Raw genomic sequence first — 9286 nt, 5'->3', positions numbered from 1 at the left:
GGGTGTAACACTAAGTTCCTCTTTACTATAGGATCAGGTAACTTGGTCGACAACATAAAAGTGATCCCGGACAAAACAGAAGGATAAAGAAACTAACACAGTTTTGAGGATGACCGGACAGACAATGTAGGTATGAACGAAACTCGGATGGACGAAATACAGATACCCATTACTGAACCTACGGATCAGCCGAAATTAGACCGGACAGATGCCCGTCTGTAAAGAAAACATGAAGAAAGTACAAAGTGAAGGCGTCGGGACCAAATAAATGCCCCTGAAAGGAAAATTGGGTAGGTGTAAACGTCAGAAGCATTAATCGATTCAGTTGCACGATTACGCCACTAAAACATTCTCGAAACAAAGTCCATCAATGTGTCTGCCCGATCCTCAATAACCCTCAGGTGCGCCTTATCCTTTAGCTTACTATATATCTTGTGATAATGTTTCCTCGCAACACCAAAGCTTTATTACAGCAATCACCACAAGAACCAAGCCAAAAACCTTTTCGGAGGCAATGAAAAAAGAACATTAGAGATAAGGCATGCAGCAAGAGGTCCAAGCATTGAAGGTTGATGGAACGTGGACATTAGAAAAATTTCCATCAGATAAGAAAGCACTCGGATGTTGATGGGTGTACAAGATCAAGCACAACTTTGACGGCACAATCGAGCGATATAAAACTCAGTTGGTCATTTTTGAAATAAACAGGAGGAAGGAATTGACTACAATTAAACGTTTGCTCCGGTTACTAAGGTAGTAATCTTTTGGACTTTTATGGAAGTTGCGGCTGCACGAAATTGGGAGTTGCATAAGCTGGATGTTCATAATGCCTTCTTACACGGTGAACTTATGAAGGAAGTTTATATAAAATTGCCACCAGGATTTCATGTTCCTAGTCCGGGGCAAGTATGTCGACAAAGGAAATCTTTGTATGGTTTGAAACAAGCCCCATGGTGCTGGTTTACTAAATTGTCAAGTGCTTTGATGAAATATGAGTTCAAACAATCATATTCTCTCTTCATAATGCACCGGGAGATTTGCAGCTTAACATTTTAGTCTACGTGGATGACTTTATTATCTCCGAAAACGACCATAGTGCCATTGAACATTTCAAAGGCTATCTCCGCGCATGTTTTCAGATGAAGGATTTGGGCCTTCTGAAGTATTTTCTAAATATGCCTTGAATATAATCTTTGAGTTCAGATTATAGGGAACTAAACCAATCAATACTCCCATGGAACAGAATCATGGTTTGGCATTGGCTGAAGGAGCATGTAAACCATGAATTATAGTGAACAGGGTCATACTGAGATAAGGAGTGCAGAAAACTAGTACAATAACCAAAAAAACCACAAGGCTTACCTTTGAACATAAACCATACGTGTCAATATCATATCCAACCAGTTATAGGACTTAGTGACATAATTAGATAATCATCCTGTACATATGCATATAAAACGTGTCCCGACCCTCTAGTGAGGGACTCGGTAATTAAAATCATCATAGACATGCACATATAACGTATCCCGGCCCTCTAATGAGGGACTCGGTGAATAAAGTCATCATATGTCATCCTGGTCGCCATCCCCATATCATCATATCATCATATGCATATACATATAACGTGTCCCGGCCCTCTAATGAGGGACTCGGTGGACAATGCAGTGGATCTGTGCACGAGAACATGTCCTGGCCCGGGACTCAGTGAAAGATATAACAGTATGCACGAGCAGAGTAATAAGTAGCCATATGTACCCAGATCATCTTTTGAGACTCAATAGATAAGTAGACTAATTAATTCTAGAATGTCAGGATGACAGCCATATTAAGTTTTCTCTAAATGTCATTACGAACTACATAAAGGAAAGTCTCAGGGATCATAGACATGTATCAAATCAACACGGGACAACTTATGAAAGTTAAGGACATTATTCATTACAGAATCCTTTAGGAATAGGAACCTTTATGCATCATTTGCTATTCAATAATGTAAAAGACTCGAGAGCAATAGCTCGACTATCCTGAGAGTTCTAACATCAAGAAGTGAATAAGAATCATAAATCATACTCGGAACTTTTGAATAGAATTACCCCAAAGCTCATATCATATCTTACTTACGTCTAGGACATGCCAAAAGAAAGAAGGGACAGCTTTACATACCTTAAGCGTTCACTCGCAACACAACACGTACACGTTGCCGAATAGTACCTCAACCTATATTAAGACGTCACAAGCTACAATTAAGCTACGGGGGAATTCAAAACGTATCCTAACGTTAATAACTCCTTTCTAGATAATCAAACGACGTTTGCCTTATTTTCAAACCAACTACATACAACCAAGCCAACATCAATAATCATACGTTCAAGTACCAACCCGAGACTATTCAAACAAGACTCGAGAACACTCCGGACAACCCGTACAATATTCCAAACAGCCCATATTCACAATATTCGACAACAATCCACATACGACTATTACATATTCAAATTACTCTTAATAATTCATAATCGTAACACTTTCATCTAAACAACCATACAATAGCCCAACCAACACACAATACAACATATAATCTTAATTACCATTAATCTTCCAAGCTTAACAAGAACAACAACAACATATTCTTTTCATCCAAATTCATGAACTATACCAACAACGACATGTTACAACATTATTCGTTTAAATGCAAGAACTATACTAACAACATACTAACTTCTACAACAGCCCACCAACAATTACAACTCCAACTTGAACCATCAAATACCCTTATTCTCATCATAGAATCTATAACGACAACGACCAAAACATCAATCAAAATCAATTCACCATTTCCTTGCAAAACAGCCTCCTACGGCTTCAACAATGATTCCACACCAACACACATAATTCCATGTACTCAATTCATATTTACTAAGTTACAACAAGCCCAAATCCTTACTAAAATATGTAGAACATGATCAGCCCTTACCTTAGCAATTTGACTTCTCAACTTGGCTAGAATTTGTGATTGAATTAATACTTGTTCTTGCTGCCCTATGGACTGCTTTCACGTCACAATCTTCCCTTCCAATTCAGTTAGAACACCTTGAAAAATCAATTTGAATCAAGGTTGGAAGCTTGCCAAAAATCAGCCATGGCCGAGAGCCTACAAGAGCATTCATGGCATGTTTGTGGTTTCTCTTTCAATTGAAACTTGAAGACAATTATGTAGAACACTTTAGGGCTTGATTTGCCATGGAAACATCATCTCTCAAGGCCAGACATGGCCGTGAGCTGCCATGGCTGAGTTCCTTTCTCTTGAATTTCATTTTTGTGAATGAAAACTGAACATTTTAGTCATCTTTTTGGTATATATACGCCCTCCATAGTGGTGACACATGTCCAACCCTTGACATGTGTCCCATTATCCTCCATGAACCAATCATATTCATCCATATGGTGTGGGGCCCACTTAGTGGTCTAATTAGGCTAATTAATCATAATTAATCACTAATCCCTACTTAATAATTTAATAACAATTTATTAATGCCTAATCTCCAATAATAATATTTTTACACTAAATAAAATCTATAACAATTAATTCTAATTTAGAAACTAAAAATTAAGGGTTTCTCTTCCGTGTCCGAAAAGGGTTCCATCTTTAACTCGCGTCGATCTTTTGCGAATAACTTGACGTATAAAAATACGGGGTGTAACACTAAGTTCCTCTTTACTATAGGATCAGGTAACTTGGTCGACAACATAAAAGTGATCCCGGACAAAACAGAAGGATAAAGAAACTAACATAGTTTTGAGGATGACCGGACAGACAATGTAGGTATGAACGAAACTCGGATGGACGAAATACAGATACCCATTACTGAACCTACGGATCAGCCAAAATTAGACCGGACAGATGCCCGTCTGTAAAGAAAACATGAAGAAAGTACAAAGTGAAAGCGTCGGGACCAAATAAATGCCCCGAAAGGAAAATTGGGTAGGTGTAAACGTCAGATGTATTAATCGATTCAGTTGCACGATTACGCCACTAAAACATTCTCGAAACAAAGTCCATCAATGTGTCTGCCCGATCCTCAATAACCCTCAGGTGCGCCTTATCCTTTAGCTTACTATATATCTTGTGATAATGTTTCCTCGCAACACCAAAGCTTTATTACAGCAATCACCATAAGAACCAAGCCAAAAACCTTTTCGGAGGCAATGAAAAAAGAACATTAGAGATAAGGCATGCAGCAAGAGGTCCAAGCATTGAAGGTTGATGGAACGTGGACATTAGAAAAATTTCCATCAGATAAGAAAGCACTCGGATGTTGATGGGTGTACAAGATCAAGCACAACTTTGACGGCACAATCGAGCGATATAAAACTCAGTTGGTCATTTTTGAAATAAACAGGAGGAAGGAATTGACTACAATTAAACGTTTGCTCCGGTTACTAAGGTAGTAATCTTTTGGACTTTTATGGAAGTTGCGGCTGCACGAAATTGGGAGTTGCATAAGCTGGATGTTCATAATGCCTTCTTACACGGTGAACTTATGAAGGAAGTTTATATAAAATTGCCACCAGGATTTCATGTTCCTAGTCCGGGGCAAGTATGTCGACAAAGGAAATCTTTGTATGGTTTGAAACAAGCCCCATGGTGCTGGTTTACTAAATTGTCAAGTGCTTTGATGAAATATGAGTTCAAACAATCATATTCTCTCTTCATAATGCACCGGGAGATTTGCAGCTTAACATTTTAGTCTACGTGGATGACTTTATTATCTCCGAAAACGACCATAGTGCCATTGAACATTTCAAAGGCTATCTCCGCGCATGTTTTCAGATGAAGGATTTGGGCCTTCTGAAGTATTTTCTAAATATTCCTTGAATATAATCTTTGAGTTCAGATTATAGGGAACTAAACCAATCAATACTCCCATGGAACAGAATCACGGTTTGGCATTGGCCGAAGGAGCCGATGCTACGTCCCGTATTTTATACATTGGGATGATCCGGATTAACTATGATAAGTTAGGGCAAAGACCATTCCGGGACTTGAAGTAGAGACTTTTGACCTTTGATTTTATTTTGAGACGTAAGTTGTTCATGAAATTGTTGGCATGGACCACTTAGGAAAAGTTGGCACCAAAAATCATATATTTGGAAGTTGAAAATCTTGCAAAAGAGGCCCTTTGGTCATGTGGCTTTGAAAGTAGTCCCACACACTTTGTGGCCAATTTTAAATGGTTCAACTCATGGGTGGACCATGGACACTTGGAGGGCTCATCTTGGGGCTTAAAAGATGACTTCTAAGTCATCTTCTAGCACTTCCACACTTAGAAAAATAAATCAAGAAGTTGAAGAACAACAACCAACACCATTCGGCCAAGCCTAAGAAAAACCAAGTCCAATTTTAGCCATCCCAAAAATATTTCTTTGGTGAAAATCCACTAATTGAAGGTCCCTAAGTAACGTGGAAGTGTTGTTGGAGCGATCAAGCCATCCGTTTAGTAGATCGCAAACCCTAGGCAAAGTGTGGAGTTAAAGAAGAAAGGTAAGATTTGATCTTGTTTTATGTGTCATAAATGTTGTATGCATGTTGTAGTATGCTAAAATGGACGAAAATCATGACATAGGATATGTTGGAAGTGGGTCGTGTGCTTGGTGTGTTAGCCGTGTGAGGTGTGTGTATGTTGTGTGGTTGAGGTGATGAATTGTTCTTATGTACCATGTTTAATTGTTGTAGTGTGTAGGATGGCTAAGAATCACTAATATATGCATGTGTGGTAATAGCCGAATGTGGGTCATACTATATGCCAAAGAAAGCATTAATGTCGCTTAGTGTTTTAGTGGTTGTTGTGATGACTTTTATGTTGGAAATGAGAGTTTAATGTCGCAAGTTGATATGGTAAGTGTTGCGGACTGATTTGGAGAATTATGTGCAAGTAATGCAATTTTTATTTTTATGAGAATAGCATTGTTAGAATGTGGATTATTGGTGCAAATCATGATTCGAAAGTCGGAAGTGTGTATAGCGAGGTTCTCGGGTTTGGGACTGTTTTCGGGAAAATTGGAGCAATTGTTGGATTGTTGGAAATATTGTGTAAGTTGTTTAAAATGTCCTTGAATATTGTTGGTATGGGTTCGGGTTGGTAATTGAATGTATGAGCGGTATTGTGGCTTGAATGTAAGCCGTCGAATTGAATATTATGAATGTTGTTGAATGATGAAAAAGAGAGCTATTAATGTTATATTGCCTTTCGGATTGGTCATTGGGGTTGTTAGGTTGGTTATTGTTGTTGCGATTGTTGATTTGGCCGAGTTAAATTCTCGGGGTTGGCCTATTTACAGGGGAAATGCTGCCCAAATTTCTGTATAATTGAGTGTTAGTTTGGAATAAATCGCCTAAGTGCCTATGTCTAATGTTTGATATTCGTTGACGTATTTGTAGACCTTGGGGTGCCCGAGGCGTAGGTTGGGATTAGCTTGAGTTGGGCTATCTTGGAGTGCGTACGAGGTATGTAAAGCTCAAACCTTCCTTCTTTTGGCATGCCTTACTTATACATAGGTTATATCACGAGCCTCGAGGAAATTCTAAATTCGCAATCCGAGTACGTTATTACTCTTATATATTTCTTGGCACTCGTATGTTTGATGTGATGAAATATGAATCCTTATGTCTTCGAAATAACTGATTTCCAAATGTTTCACAAAAAGTTTTGTTTTAAAGAATTCCGTAATTATGGACGCCGTATCTTTCACATAAAAGCTCGGATTGCTTCGATATTTTCGTAGGAGTTTGTATGGCGTATAATGAGTATGTTCTCCATAGGCGGGCCTGGCTCGGGTCTATACCCGTCCGTAGGTCCCGCGACTTTCCTTTATGTAATTCGGATGACTTTTGAAAGAATTTGGTATGACTATTAATTCGATTCTCAAGTATGGTCATTTTACTTATATTTGAGTCCATGATAATGATTTTATGCATATGGTTACTCACGACTCTGCTCGTGCATTCTGTTATATCTTTCGCCGAGTCCCGGGCCGGTTCTGTTGTCGTGCGCACTTTGATATATTCCGGTGTTATGCTGTGTTGATGGTTCACCGAGCCACTCGCTAGAGGGCCGGGTTCCACTTATATTTGGCGTTATGCTGTGTATGGCGTTATGCTGTGTTATGATGTGTGACGGGGATACGGAGATTTGAACCTTCTGGTGTTATGCTGTGTAATGGCGCCATCAACGGGCGGGCGACCATATTCTCTGTGCCCTATGCATGACTTATATTTTGAGAGTAAACATTTTGATATTTTGGGTTTGCACTTATGTTCTGTACTTCTATTTCGTTTATGCCTCAGATTTGTTTTCTGTATCTTCTGCTTTGCATACTCAGTACATATTTCGTACTGACCCCCTTTCTTCGGGGGGCTGCGTTTCATGCCCGCAGGTGCAGACGCACAGTTTGGTGATCTAGCCATTTAGGACACCCTCTTCTGCTGTTTGGAGTGCTCCTCTTATTCCGGAGCCTACATTTTGGTATATATCTTCGTTCGTTGCATATGTATGTACTTGTTCAGGGGTACGGCGGGGCCCTGTCCCGCCATATGATTCGGTTGGTCTGTTTAGAGTTCTGTAGACGTATATGTGGGTTGTGCCTACTTCTGTTCAGGTGTGTTTGTATGATCCCACTTGCCATGGAAGCCTTGTCGGCGTGCGTTTGTATATGTTTTGGGCCGTTGCGCCATTTGATAGCCTTGTCGGCTTCTGATATATATGTACATATATGGTTGTGTTTGAAATGTGTCTGAGACAGTTTGATATGATTTGTGGCAGCGTGTGATATTTGTGCCCGTATACGCTATTTGTATGCGATTCGAAATTGATGAGTGTGTTCAGGTGCCCAGTTCGGGCACTAGTCACGGCCTACGGGGTTGGGTCGTGACAGCCAATTTGGGCTATCCGGAACCATACCAATATCTGGTAGAATGATATACCACAGTTTTACGCGACCTGAGTTGTCATATTACGTGCCTGTTCTATATTATTTCATGCAGTAACTGAAGAAAGCACACCGGAACGCAACTCTTCGTGTGGTGCGCTACTTGAAGAAGAACCCAGGACAAGGCATTGTGATGAGAAAAGATTCTGATCTCCAATAGCACAAATGGTGTGATTCGGACTGGGCTGGATGTCCATTGACCCAAAAATCACTCCCGATTGGTTTATCTCCCTTAGGAATTCATCAGTATCATGGAAAAATAAGATGTAGCACATTGTCTCTCACTGTTCAGCGGAGGTGAAATATCGATCAATGGCAATGACAGTCTGTGAGTTGAAATAGTTAAAAGGGAATTTCTCATAGATTGGGCATTGAAGATAAATCTTCGGTGAAAATGTAGTGTAATATTCAAGCGACATTGTATATTGCACGAAATCCTATGTTTCATAAACGAACTAAAAACATTAAAGTTGATTGTCACTATGTCCGGGATGCACTCTAATCTGGTATAATACTTCCCAATGATGTGTCAACTAGTGAGCAATTGGCAGATGTGTTTACAAAGGTTTTGGGCAAATTGCATCATGAATATTTGATTGTCAAGTTGGGCATTCGAGACCCTCATGCTCCAACTTAGGGGGGGTATGGAACCCTATTTTAGTCTAATTTGAATAGTTTATTTATGGTGAAATTGTAATTATGGTAATATAGGATGTGTAGTCCTGTTAGAAAAGGGTTACTTAATTAAATTAGCAAAAGGTGGGCCTTATTTGTATATAAGGAGGTCATTCTGATCAGTAAAAAGCGGAAATAATTATCCCATTATTCTTGTCTCTCTAAATTCTTGTCCCTGTTTCAATTTCAATGGTGGATGACACACTTTCTTGGTAGGAATATATGTACTTGCTCATGATAGGTTCTATGCACAAAATGCTGGTTGTGGTGGAAATCATGGCAAACATCCTGTATATGGTTTTTTACAAAGTTGTTGTTTGAAAAGTTGAACTTTTAATGTATATGACAGTTCAAAATCATAAGCTTGGTTTCTGACACATTAATCTTGAGTGTAATTTTTCTCAAAGACATTGTTCTTATTCAACTTAGCATTCAAGACACATAGCACCGACGCGCCAACTGCTAGTGAGATACAAATATGCATAGTTGTTTCGAGGATGTGTTTCCATTCTAATGTTCTATGCTACCACATATAGTGCAATAGTCTGAACAAGTTAGTGGGGCTCCACACATAGCATTTCAAAAAAGTTAGTTATCTCATTAAAAGGCCGTTTCATGTGCTTGGAATTGT

This window comes from Lycium barbarum, chromosome 4 (assembly GCF_019175385.1).
Source record: "Lycium barbarum isolate Lr01 chromosome 4, ASM1917538v2, whole genome shotgun sequence".
NCBI lineage: Eukaryota > Viridiplantae > Streptophyta > Magnoliopsida > Solanales > Solanaceae > Lycium > Lycium barbarum.
Note: the sequence above shows the minus strand (reverse complement) of the source record.